The 14,186-nt window shown below is 32.6% G+C and overlaps 1 long non-coding RNA gene across 1 annotated transcript in view; it reads right to left on the bottom strand.

Annotated features, from left to right (window-relative positions):
• LOC143679362 (uncharacterized) overlaps positions 1-14,186 on the bottom strand; it is a 177,933-nt gene that overhangs the window by 40,275 nt on the left and 123,472 nt on the right. The window contains exon 5 of the long non-coding RNA XR_013173686.1: positions 5,040-5,138. This is a non-coding gene — a long non-coding RNA (uncharacterized LOC143679362). The remainder of the gene's footprint in view (positions 1-5,039; positions 5,139-14,186) is intronic.

The following is a 14,186-nucleotide window of genomic DNA, read 5'->3' as shown; positions in this document are numbered from 1 at the left end:
AGGTAAAACGAAAACCCAGTCAAGTATGATATTTCCTCTATAAGAAAAAGCTGTAAAGAAAAAAAAAAAAGTCATATCTTATAGTGTCCAAAGATATAAAGAAACTAAAAATAATAATAATACACCTATGCTGAAATAAATAAGGAGATCTAAAAGAACAAAAGGATTTTCTTTATAAGCTGTTCACAGCAGGGACAAAAGCCTCCAAAGAAACTGCTTCAAAGTGATTAAACAGGAAAGGGAATTTTTATAGGGCTTTCGTGGGTAGAGCTATATTAAGGACACATTAGTGATTCCAGTTAAAAAAAAAGAACTGCAAAATTTACTACAAAACAGGGCACCAGTTGGTGTGAGTAAGTACAAAAGGATTCCTGCTGGTTCCTTAAGAAAGGTACAAGTTGTTATTTCTCAGTAACTTGGCTTTAATTTGGGGTGGAATGAGCCCTGGGAAAATGTTATAAAAAGAGTGGAATTCAAGTGACTTGAGAAAGCTACAGTCTTTTAACTAAAATATATTAATTGAATATATCAACATGGATGTCATTGGTAACAATCAGAAAAGTGAAATAGATTGGGAAGAAAATTGAAGAAGAGAAAGTATTATTAGGAGTTTGGAAAAGCCTCTTGAGAAGATCAATTGCAGATAAAGAGGTGAGAGAAAGGGACAGGCAGATGTATGTTAAGAGTACAATGTATGAATGAGCTATTAGTATCTTGCTTATTTCTTTTTTTAAAATGTGATGAAGTATAATATGTGAAAATGAAAAAATCCAGTAGAGAAGAAAAAGTTAAAGACATAGTAGAATTAGGGAATTATCAACAAGACAATGTTTAAGAGGTAAAAGGAACAGAATCAATAACAATAGTCAAAGCCATTAGAATTTGAGGGAATACTTTTGGCTTGAATTAGCAAATAATGATGGTCACAAATGAAATAAAGTTTCTTTATATAATGTTGAGAAAGCTGGGAAGTCCCCATTTGATGACTTCTACTTTTTCTAAGATCAAGGCAAAAATCTTCAGATACGAATGAGTAGGATTAAGGGAGAGAAGATATATAAGAACGTTGAAAAGTTTTGAAATTTCTAATCAGGCTTGTGGAAGAAAAAGTTGGCAAGAGAAAAAGAAAAGAGTAAAAGCAGTTGAAAATAGTGAAAGCTCCATGAATATTTATAACCATTCATTATTATGGAGCCAATGCTCTGGGAAGAGAATACAATTTTTGCCAACTTTATTCAGTGGCTTGGTTCAGCTATCAAGAAACTGACTAGAGCTTTGTCAAGAAGGTAAATGTGCTGATTTTCACATAAGAAGGGAAGAATCTCTCTAATAAAATTAAGAAGTCTCCTTTTAAAAACAGGTTCTAGGAACTTTGGGAGCATGAGAAGACAGAGCCACACACATGTGTTTGTGTATTTTCTATGACTACTTTTGTGCAGGCATGCAAGTATTGGATATTTGCAATAAATATCATATGGCAATCAAAGTCTAAAACATTTACTTCTGAACATTTACAGAGAAATTGGGTGATCGCTCGCAAAAATTAAAATAATAAAAACTATAGATTTATAGAGTAAGAAATCATACACATAATAATAATTTACTATACATAATTTTCCAGACAAGCTTTTATGATCCATTCATTCAAAAAGTATTTTTGAGTCCAATGAATGCACCAAGCACTTTTCTAGGCACTCAATATTTAGCAGTAAACAAGAGAGATAAGGTCTCTTCATTTAAGTATGTTACATTTTAGAAGAGGCAAATTCAGTAAATATAATAGATAGTAATAAAAGATTTATGATGTTCAATTGTTCGGTCAAACACTGGCCTACTTGTCACTGTGAAAGCATTTTGTAGATGGGAATTTCATCTACAATCAGTTGATTGCATCTACAATTTACAAAAGAGCATGTTCTCATCAATTTGGGTAATTTTCTCATCCTATCAACTGGAGTTCTTAAAAGCCAGAATTGAGAGTTTAGAAGTGAGACATTCTCTCTCAATTTCAGTAGTGGCTCTTGCTTGAAATTCTGCCTTACAGAGTTTGGACTTGCCAGCTCCCACAGACACACAAGCAAATTTCTTTACTAAATCTCTGAAAACAGAAATAAATAGCCTGCTTATTCTGTTTCTCAAAAAAACACTGACAAATATAAGGTCTAAATGGAAAATTAAAAATTGGTGAAAGGGAGCAACTAGTTAGTTAGACTGGGTTTTACAGAAACCTCCCCATCATAAGAGATGAAAATAAGAGAGACCCATATGCCTGACAGAGCATTCCACACACAGAGATCAGATAGCACAAGCCCTGAGCTTTTAACACGCTGAGCAGTTTCAAGAAACAGGAAGCAGGTTTGTGCCCTATAATTACTGGGCAAGAGGGAGAGTGGATTTAGAAGAGATTAGACAAATAGACAAAAGTCAGATCATATAGCACTTTGTAAACTACTGTAAAAATAGAAAGCCACTGAGTTATTAAAAATCAAAAGATGGAGTGATTTGATTTAGTTTAAAGTAAATCTCTCTGGCTGCTATGTGGGATATAGGGGGTAGATGGAGAAAATTTTGAAGATGCTAAGAGTAGAATCAGGAAGGCAAGTTAGAAAGCTATTGTACCTACCCAGGCTAAGCTGAGTATTCTAAAATGTTGCAATTAGAATAATGGTAGTAGAGATGGAAAAAATTGAACAGTTTTTAGATACTTTTAGAAGTTGGGGTAACAGGATTTGCTGATGGATTCAAACAAGGATAAGAAATTTAACTGAGCAAATGAAAACTTCTGCATTTTGACATCAGCAATTTGGGGCACAATGAGGACATTTAATACATTATTAAAGACTGGGAAAGGTATAGGTGTGGAAACAATCAAAACCACAATGAGATACCACTTCACACCCATTAAAATGGCTGCTGTTTAAAAAAAAACAAAACAGAAAACCAAGTATTGGAGAGGATGCAGAGAAACTGAAACACATTCATTTCTGGTGAAAATGTGAAATGGTGCAGCTACTGTGGAATACAGTTTGGAGGTTCTTCAGGAAGCTAAGTACAGAAATACTATATGACCTAGCAATCCACTAGGTGTATATCCAAAATAAATTAAAGTAGGGACTCAGACAGGTATCTGCACATTGATGTTCATAGTGGCACTATTCGCCATTGCCAAAAGATGGAAGCAACCCAATTGTCCATCAACTAATAATAACAGATAAGTAAAATGTTGTATATACATGCAATGGAATATTATTCAGTCATAAAAAGGAATGAAGTCCCAATGCAAGCTACAATATAGATGAGCCTTGAAGACACCATGTTGAGTGAAATAAGCCAGGTGCAAAACAACAAATATTGCATGATTTCACTGATTTGAAACAATTAGTATAAGCAACTCGTAGAGTCAGTATCTAGAATATAGGTTACCAGGGGATGGGGGAGGGATAGGGAATGGGAAGTTATGGCTTAAAACATACAGGATTTCTTTTTTGGAATGTTGTAAATGTTTAATGGATGGCGGTGATAGTGGCAAAATGTTATGAATGCAAGTGAGATTACTGAATTATATACCTAAATGCGATTAAAAAGGAAAATGTTAGATTGCATATATGGTAACAGAATATTTTTTTTTAAAAGGTGTTATATTTGAAATGAGAAAAGGGGACAAAAGCTCCAACTACTTAGCCCCTTCTATCTTCCCTCTACTGTGATGCGTGTCTTATGAAGTTACTCCAGGAAAACAATTAATTATTATGAAGCATTATTAAGCAATCACGATTCTCTCTATAAAAGTCCCCTATAGATGCTTTACTAGCCCTTACAGCATAAGCTACAATTTCCGTTCAGCCAAAATCTGAGCCCTAACAATGGCAGAAAACAACTTCTTAGAAAATTTTATATTTTAAGGTATTTTTTAGATAAACTTTTAAAATATGCCATTCTATGACTATAATTCTTCTGTGTTAGTCTAAGGGCTTGTTTTGGTACCACTCAGGAAAAAAAAAATTAATTTCTTCCTCACATAACAACCCTTCAGATATTTTAAGATACTCACTATAAGGCATCTCCAATTTTTAACAACTTCAGTATAAATTTCCCCCAGGTCTTTCCCTATAAAATTGAGCCTTGCCACTATCATCTGGACCTAATCAGGGTGGTTAATATCTATCTTAAACTTGGCAGTTAAAATTATGAGAGCACAGTGTGAGAAGTCTAGAAGAGGATTGGGACAGTTACTTCCTTTGAATCCAAGTTTGCACCAGCATTTATTACAAACTCAATAGCCCTGATAAATATTTCAGTAATGGTCAAGTAAAATAGTTACTTGTTCACCATCATTTGTGGTGTCTTTGCCATCTCTATTTTTGTAAATTTATTTTTTAAACTTAAATTCAAGGTCTGCATTCATCATTTTAAAATTTTGCTTTATTGGATTTGCCTTCTTTATCCAGACCTTATCTTACATGTTTCTTCAGTCATGAAATATATTCACTATATTACTACATCTAATTATATCAATCTACAGCTTTTATCTTCATAGCATTCTTATTTCCATCTAAGTAAATGTCTAAAATGTGTATGAGAAATTATTATATAGGATGACTCAGAAGATTTACAATTTACACTATTCAAAACATCACACACTATTTAGGACTATCAGAAGGAATAGTGGGAAAAATATGGGCTGAGACTGGAGATGATGGCTGAAAGAATCACACAAATAAAGAAGGGCAATTAAACTGACAATAAAATATGAAGCCAGACAACTCTCTAAATAATAATGAGAGAGAGATAGAGAGAGAGAGAATTGAGATTATTGGTTTAAGTTAGCAAGCAAGCAGAAGAGTGGTTAGGGGATTTTTTTTTTTTTTGACATAATTTCAAACTATTTCTTGAAAATAGTAGAAAACCCATGCAAAGATCACCAATATACCCCCCCACACACACACACACAGACAATCAACTGCATTAGTTAGAGTTCTCTAGCGAAACAGAATCAACAGGGAACACTCACAAATATGAAATTTTTAAAAGTGTCTCACATGGCCATGGGAACAGAGAGTCCAAAATCCACAGGTCAGGCTGTGAAGTCAATGATTCTGATGGAGGGTCTGGACAACTCCACAGGAGGGGTTCACCAGCTGAAGCAAGAGGAGAGCATGGAAAAAGTGACGTTAACGAACTGATACTTGCTTGGACTCGATGTATCTGTGACTATGCTATTAGCTGTCTCCTTTTTCCTTATATGGGTAGAATTCTTATAAAGTATGGAGTTCCCTTCTTGATAAGTAAGTTAAATGCACAATGTGGTACTGTTTTATAGTTTCTAGATGCCTGTATAAAGCAAAAGTTAATGTGGTTATGTGTTTTTAAAAGAAAATAAGTGGTTACAAAGTTCTGTCCTTTGTTTTCATTATTACAAGCTCTCTCTGTTTTCCAACAACAACAAAAAAAGGCTTCCAGTGATTAGGTTGGGCATCACTCATTGCAGAAGACACTCCCCTTGGCTGATTACAAATGGAATCAGCTGTGGATGCAGCTGACGTGATCATGATCTAATTCTATGAAATGCCCTCAATGCAACAGACAGGCCAGCACTCCCCCAACCAGACAAACAGGTACCACCACTTGATCAAGTTGACACGTGAAGCTGACCATGACACCAACTTTTACTATTCTACCACACTTGTTGTCTTCTATCTATCATGTATCTCATGTATCTATTTATTCATCTGTTTTCTAAACAATTGAGAATAGGTAGTATAGATCATGCTCCTTGAACACTTAATACTTCTATTCAGTTTTCAGAGAACAAGGATACCCACTTATGTAGCTACCACAAATGTGAATGTCAAGTTCATGAACAGGGAATTCTTAAGACTGAACTAACATTATTGTAGGTTTCATGTCTTTAACATAATACCTACAGATTTCACATTCTATGCTCACTACCTTAGTTGAGGCAGGATCTGAAATTCTCTGACTTCTGTAATGCTAAAAGCTTTAAAATGCTCTTAAAGTTTTCTAAGGAAAAGGAATTACATGCACATTATAAATACCTGTACCATTCAGGACAACAAATACTACCACTGACATTCCCATTGCCAAAATTGACTAATAAATTTTAGGTCTTATCTAATTTGAAATTTCTTCAGGTTTGACTCTTTTTATGTTCTTTTCTTGAAATTTACATTCCTTTTCTTCCCTGAGATCACATACTCATTTCTTCTTCCATCTCTTTTTCTAGTAACTCTCTATTTCTCTTAATGACACAACTTAAAATTGGATGATGAGTTTCATCTTCAGTCTCCATTCCTTTTACTAAATATTCCTAGTTCACTGGATTGTCCTCTTCTACTTCCATTTCAACCACCACTCCCTGTGTTATATACACCTACAGTAAGGGATCATCCTCAGGATCAGGAGATCTCCAGTTGATTGCCCCAATAGCACTTAAAACCCAATATAATTAAAGTTAAACTCATTATCATTGTTACTCAACCACCCATGCCCAAACCTGCTATTCTTCCTGTTGTGCTTCTTTTGGTTAATGGATCTATCATATATGTAATGTCCAAAGTTAAGAATCCTGAAAATCATCCCAATAGTTTTCTACTCTCATTGCTAATAGGATAAGATTCAAAGTCCTTGCTATGGTGTCCTTTTACTATGTTTCACGTATACTAGATACCTGCTTGTTCTAAGTAAATTACACCAGTTCTTTCTACCCTTAGGATATCTGATCTTGCCCTGCCTTCAACTTACAACACTATTCCACAAAATTTTCAGATGGCTCATTTATTGTTGACATTCATGTCTTGGATCAAATGTTTCTCATTATTAAGATCTCAGCTCAAATGTTACACTCTCTAAGGATTCTTTCTTGACTAAAATATCCAAATAATCCCCCATCATCACCATTCGTCACTGCTTTATTTCTTCATAGCATTTACAACTTTTTAATATTAGAGACTTGGTCTGTGTTGCTCATTAAAAGCTAATTCTACAACTGCACTTCTCACAGGCTTAAAATAGTTTCTGAATGTCTACAGAACGATTTATGACATTTTTAGTATGGCATATAAGCGCCTCATTATCTGGCCGCACCTTTCTGTCTAGCTTCATTTTATGTTAATTCCCAATCTTCCACATTTTATATTATAGGTATTCCAGATGAAGGTTTCTGCCTGTCCCACAGCAGAGAGATTTTGTTTACTTGATTTAACTTCAATATTTTTTTTGTCTGCTGTATGGTGGGGTCACATTTTACTATTTTTCCATGTGAGTATCTCGTTATTGCAGCACCATTTGTTGAATTTTGTTTGTTTGTTTGTTTTTTGGTGGGGGGAATGCATGAACCAGGAATCGAACCCAGGTCTCCTGCGTGGCAGGCGAGATTTCTACCACTGAACTACCCTTGCACCCCCAACTTCAATATTTTTAACCATAAAATGGGAGCATGTACAGAATGGGTAGAAAAAAATTACATCTACAGTTGTTCTGAAGAACTGATATTTGTCAACTGCAATATATAACAACTGTCACATAAGAAGTGCTTAGTAAAAGCTGATTGTGATTACTGTTGACTACTCCGTTCATGTGGAATGATGCTAGAAAACTCAAACAGCTAATCTGATGACTGTAGCTTTCAAATAGCTTATCTTCTCAAAAAGGGCAATTTTGTCACTGTTAGCACCCTATATTAAAATTTTCACAAGTTTATTATATTTGCATATCTGCTCTATAGTGGTAAAATGTCAAAAGTATAAGTTGAAAGTGTGACAAATATGTTCCATTGAAATATAACATTTCAAGCCAAAGTGCTTTCATGCAAAATATGTTTATTTCCATTTTGTATGCCATTATGAAAAGACATATGAACTGTGTAATCTTAAAGTTAAGAATATATATACATGCATGCAACATACACATGAATAACATGTATATTTACTGAGAACATTGAAACACGATTTAATCTTAAAATTTACTACATAAGATATCACTATTACCTTACTCATATTACAAATTTAAACAATTTAAAACTATTTTAATATGAACAAATAAATATTCAATAAATCATAACCACTGAACTTAATAGTAAGTCATTAAATTATAGTCATTAACTTATCAAGCTGTACAAACTCAAAAATAGGGCTATAACCATTTCATATGATATACTGTATAAATTAAAACATTAAAAGAAAAAAACAAGTAATAGGGCAATGTTAGCTCACTCATTGATTCATTCTTTCATTCTACATATATTTATAATATGCTTTATGTGTATCAATAATAATAATATAAGCAGAAAACAAATTAGGCAAAATCCTCACCATCACTGAACTTAGAATCCAGTGAGATGATTTTATATCACATTAAAGACAATTTCTTGTACATTATTGTTTAGGTTTAAAGGAAAGAAAAAGGAAGTGAGAGAGAGGAAGAGAGACAGAGAAAGAGAAAGAGAAAGAGATACATTATATATATACATATAGATACATAGATAGATATTCATATATATTGAGAGAGAGTTAAAATAAATTACTAATAATACAACTGTAAAATTGATATGGCAAAAATTGTGAAGTAATTATATAGATTGCTTAAGTTTATCCATTTGAATAGAATTAAATAAGAGTTAAATCTACTTAGTTCCATTTGATTATCCTAGCTTAACTAGGTACTGTGAAGCCAAAGTCCAGCTGGTAATAAACGTCCTTTTAGCTCTGGAATAAAAATACCTGGACTCCACAACCCACTGGGACCTATGGCAAGCTTCTTAAATTCAATGTCTTTATTGGAAAATGGGAATTAAGCTAGTTACTAATATAATGATATGTCTTAAAATATAAATTAGATCATCCAAGTAAAGAGCTAAAAACAGTGTTAGGTATATATAAATAAATAATTACTTATTATATCATCATCATCATCATTTTAATATTTTTCGGGATCCTCTTTATGCTACCATGGCATGATGGGATTAGAGAATCAGGATTCTGGTTTATAACCAAATAATATCATGGTGTCTGAACACAACTGTTATGAAGTATGTTCATGTTCAAGCTTAAACAGTACCTTTCCTAAAATGCCAACATGCCTAACCATATCTAGAGAACCGATAGGGAAGACATGGTGTGACCCAGACGAAGATGTCAACTAATTAGCAACTGAGTGCTATCAGTTGGCCAAGCTAGGAAGCATGTCCGTAGAGTAGTAGAATTTGTGGGGGGCATCAACACTTCTATCATTATTATATTTTGTTTCTTTGCTGCATTTTTAGCTTTGTTGGCTAATTGCTTCTTTTGATTATCTATATGTGTAAAGTGCCTCCAAGGTTTATCATTGGGAGATACAAAGGCACCACTACCACTTGCATTGCTGTCTGTTCCTACTGTGTAACAGATGCACAGTAACCATTCACCAACAAGCTTTGAAAGATTGGGAATTGATCACGATGCACAACTATTATTTACATAGTGATTTGTGGACAAAAGAGATAGCAGGGAAGTTTGTACTTTATACAATTAGTCATCATTAATATACTATCATAACAAATTTGAATGGTGTTGTTGGAAGCTGTTGTTATTTAACTAAACCTTGGTAACTGAAATTCATGCATGATGGGATTCAAACAAAGCAAGGATTTCCTATACTCTGGATAAGAGAAGTTTTAGGAAGGTTTCATTTGCTATTTGCAAATATATGAAGTAAGAATATTAACATCCTTTATGTAGTTAGAAACAGAGGTGTCAGTGTCAAGTGGTAAATTTTTACAGGCAGGTAGAATTCATTCAGAACAAGATCAGGTTTATAAAAATTAGAAATGTCTAATATTGGAAAGTGCTTCTGAAACAAGTGAAAGCCTTATTACAGAAAATTTCAAGCAGAAATTAGATAACCATCTTTTATTCAGGAGTGTAATAGTGACAGCTCCAATATTAAGTAGGCCTTTCAACCAAATGACCTTTAAGCTTCCCATCTAGCAATAAGATACTATCTCGTTTCTGGAGTGCATTGGCTAGAACCACATTACTCACTGACATCTTCTACCGTCTCTCTTCCTAAAAGAAGATGAAAAGAAGCTGTGTTTGAAAAGAGTAGGCCTTTCTACAGTACTATAGTCATTAATATATTTTGGCTGTCTCTACATGACATTTATAATCAGTTAAAGAAGTATGGAAAATGTAATCATCAAACCAGCAAGGTGTCAAAAATAAGTAATTCTGTGATAAATAGAAATTAAGAATCATTCATTCCTCTCTCAAATTTGGAAAAGAAATATGGCAAAAGTTGATTCATACATATATCATGGTATATCTGTGGTATATATATGTATGTTCTTATAAACTGCAAAGCAAAATATCCCCTAGCAAGTGTGCATAATTGCTATGATATATGATATACACTTGATTATCATAATACACTACAATAATGGTATTCTATCTTCTATATGTGGGATTGTCACCAGCATTATGGTTATAAAACTTAAGTAATAGTGTGAATTGCTACAATGAGAGAAATGACACAGCGGCATTAGTCTTTCTTCCTGTTAATAGATGAACTGATTTTATTTTAGAAAACATTATTTTAAATTTATTCAGAAGAAAAAAGGTGGAACTGTTTTTTTCAGTGATGTCAACTGATTTTGTTTAAAAATACTGTGAAATTTTTTATGGTTTCACAATATGTGACATAGTTTCTGAGTAGATAACATTTTAGGGACTAGGATGTAAATACATGGCATTTTTGTCATGCTTTACAACTTTACTTTTTTTTTTTAATCTGGGGAGTAAAGATGTTAGTGTAAAATAATCACACACAAATTTGTCTGTCTCAGCAAACAGAAATCCACAGAATAATCCACATTTGTAAAGTGTACTGCTTATTTTGCTATTGGTGTATTTTCATGCTTTACTCAACCTATTTTGAGCCATTAACCATTACCATAAACTGAGAACATAAAACATTATAGAAAACCACCAAGAGAAAACCTTAAACATATTTAATAATATTCAAATGACTTGAAAATTCATTATTTGAGATGAACTGCACTTTACATCTTTAAATTTAAAGACTATTACCAGTAACTTGTATAGTACTTTATATATAGCAAATAATCAAATATTTTATAAAACTGAGGTGGGCTGATTTTTAAATTCAGCAAACATTACTAAGTACCTTCTAAAGAACCAGGGATCTAAGGGAAAAAGATGAGCAAGACAAGTACCCTGTCTTTAAGGAGATAAAATAATCTTTACTTTGTATTTTAGATGATTGAGATTCTTGAAGACTTAAGTGGGTTATTCCAAATCACAGTTAGTGATAGAGCCTGAAAAATGTCCTGTTTTTTTTTTCCACAATGATTCTCTAACAAGGAAGACAAGAATCATAAGTGGAGAGAATTGAGATCTTCATGGAAAACTGGATAGTTACGGTAAAAAGCATACTCAGTGTATACTGCAATGCATATTTGGAAAAATGAAAAGGAAAATATTTGCATAGTAAAAGCATAACGCCATCTTGCACTGATTAAGCACATGCAGTGAATGAATTCTGTATCAGCAATTCTCATGAGTTAGGTTATGCCCCTGGAAAATATAATGGAATCTAGAGGGGAGAAAATATTAATATTTATTAAAAGTAGAAGTGTTTTGAGGAAAAAAGAAAAACACTATTTTACATAATTTTAATTAATTAGAAATAAAAGAACAAACTAAAAAGATAACTGGCCTTTGCCCAATATGTACAACTGTAGAAAATATATACTTTCTATTACAGATGAATTAATCTAAAAAAATTCTCATTATATTTATTAAAATAGCATCATGTATATATCTTTCAAGTCAAATATTTTCAAGACTCAGGACACTTTTGAAGCAATCTTATGCACATCAAAATTTCAGACCAAAGACCTAGGGACAGACCTAGAATCACTACATTGAAATAACAGATTTCAAATTGAATCATAAAAGAAATGAATTTTAATAAGCAATACAAAGCATAATATATGACTTTTTTAAAAATAACTGTTGATTGTTGCCTGGATTGTGTTACAAAAATGTTTCCTAAACTATTTTGTTCTTATTATTGTTCCCTTAAGGAGACTTTTTAGATATTTATCCTAATTGTCCTCTCCTATGAAATTTTAACATAATACATATACTCTATATCTGTTTATGTACTGTGGCCCTATAAGATTTTTTATACTCCCTCCCTCTGAAATTTTCGTTTTCTTTTCCTTAGGGACAATAATGTGCCAGTTGAGGATGGATGTAATACAATGAGCAGTTTAAAGAATACAGAATTCAAAAAAAATATCTGGCAGATAGTATAAATGCATCATCACTCTTCTAAAATTAATAATTACTTGATTAGTTCTGCTCAAGCCTTCAGTGGTTAATGCAGTATAGTCTGAATTTTCACTACTTCATACATATAAATATGTTATACAGTGCCACAATTTCAAAGTTTCCCAACTCTATAATATGAGATGTGCATCTTATGTTTACAAATACTACTGTGCTTTACTGGACTACATTATTGTTCACTGGAAGACAAGAATTCCTAGAAACATGCTCATGTAAAAGTCAAGACTATGAAAAAAATATTGTTTTTTGCATGTTTCCAAGAGAAACATACAGTATTAATGGAATTTTCTTCTAAACCCACTTTGTGAATGTAAATGTATCCTTATTTATACATTTGTATTGTATGAAATTAGATGCAATTCTGTTTTAACTCATCATTTCTTTGACATTAATAGTTTCATGTAAATTTATATACGAACAGAAACAACAAGAGCTACAGAAAATAAGACCAAAATCAAAAGTAGCACATAACACTTTTGTGTTTTTTTTCAAACACAGCATTAATTAGAGATGTACAGTGTCTGTCCCCTCTCCCACAGAATCAGCTTCTTACACTCAAAGTCTAGACTTCACTTTTTAATTTCTGGGGACCAGTGATGGATACATGTGATAAATTTCCTTATGTCCATCCCTCTACATGTCCCATTACTGCATACATCCTTCTTGGTTCATAGCGGATGGCTGAAGTTGTAAATATTTGGTAAGAGGGGATGACATCAGGTAGTTATAAATAGTATGAAAAATAGATGAGCTGCTTTTAAAGGATTACTATTAATTAATTGAAGTATATATAAATATATTTTATTACAAAATATACATGTTATTGGACATGACAAAAGGCTTCATACCTTAGGTTAGATTTATATATAATGTTTGCATCTGATGCCTAATAAGATAAGGGCCATGGACACACAGAGCCTTTATGTAATGCCTCAAAACATATACAAGAAAACCCTAAAATAGTAGTGTTCCTATAACAGAATGCATGAAAATTAACATTGTAAGCCATGACTATTTTCCTGAAACTTCATAAGTAATTTTATTTATTTTATTTAATCTTCATAACCTAATCAAGTAGAGTCATTATAGCCTTTATGCATATAAAAACTCTATAGAGGACAATTTGGACACATACTAATAAATGAAGAAACTCTTATTCCAGAAAATGATCTGAATGATTCAAAACCCATACAAAATATCTTTCAATTTGACAGAAAAATACTTCACTATATATAAAAATACTTCACTACATATAAATCAGTAAAGTCAGACTTGATTCAAATGTGCATCTAATTTCCTTCCTTCATCAAATTCTAGTGAAGCAGCAAATGTGTGTGTGTGTGAGCATGTGTGTATGTTGTGTATTTCAGAATGAATATATAATTGCCATGGAAAATCACGAAGTTGTGCCATCAATTTTTACAGAAATTTTAATGGATTCCTAAGAATTAAGAGGCAAATGCAGTAAGATTGGCTAAGAAATAACTCTTGAGACAAAATAGCAAAAAAAAAACACATGCACAAACATGTATGAAATCTCTTTCAGATAAGAATTGCAATTACAGTATTTAAAAGTTCCTAAAATTTAATAAGTAAAACAACTTAATAGAAACATGAGCAAATCATTTGAAAATTCAGCCCAAGAACAGCAATACACATGATAAATAAACCTCAAAGTGCACTGAAAATGATAACCTCATTCATATCAGGGACAACTTAAAACAACAATGGATACCATTTTCCCAACAGCATGTGCTCACTTTGTGCCTCTGTATGACATTTTAATAAAGGCATTTACATCATGTCTTAGACATAATA

This window comes from Tamandua tetradactyla, chromosome 4, assembly GCF_023851605.1.
Source record: "Tamandua tetradactyla isolate mTamTet1 chromosome 4, mTamTet1.pri, whole genome shotgun sequence".
NCBI lineage: Eukaryota > Metazoa > Chordata > Mammalia > Pilosa > Myrmecophagidae > Tamandua > Tamandua tetradactyla.
Note: the sequence above shows the minus strand (reverse complement) of the source record. Positions and strands in the feature narration are given on the sequence as shown.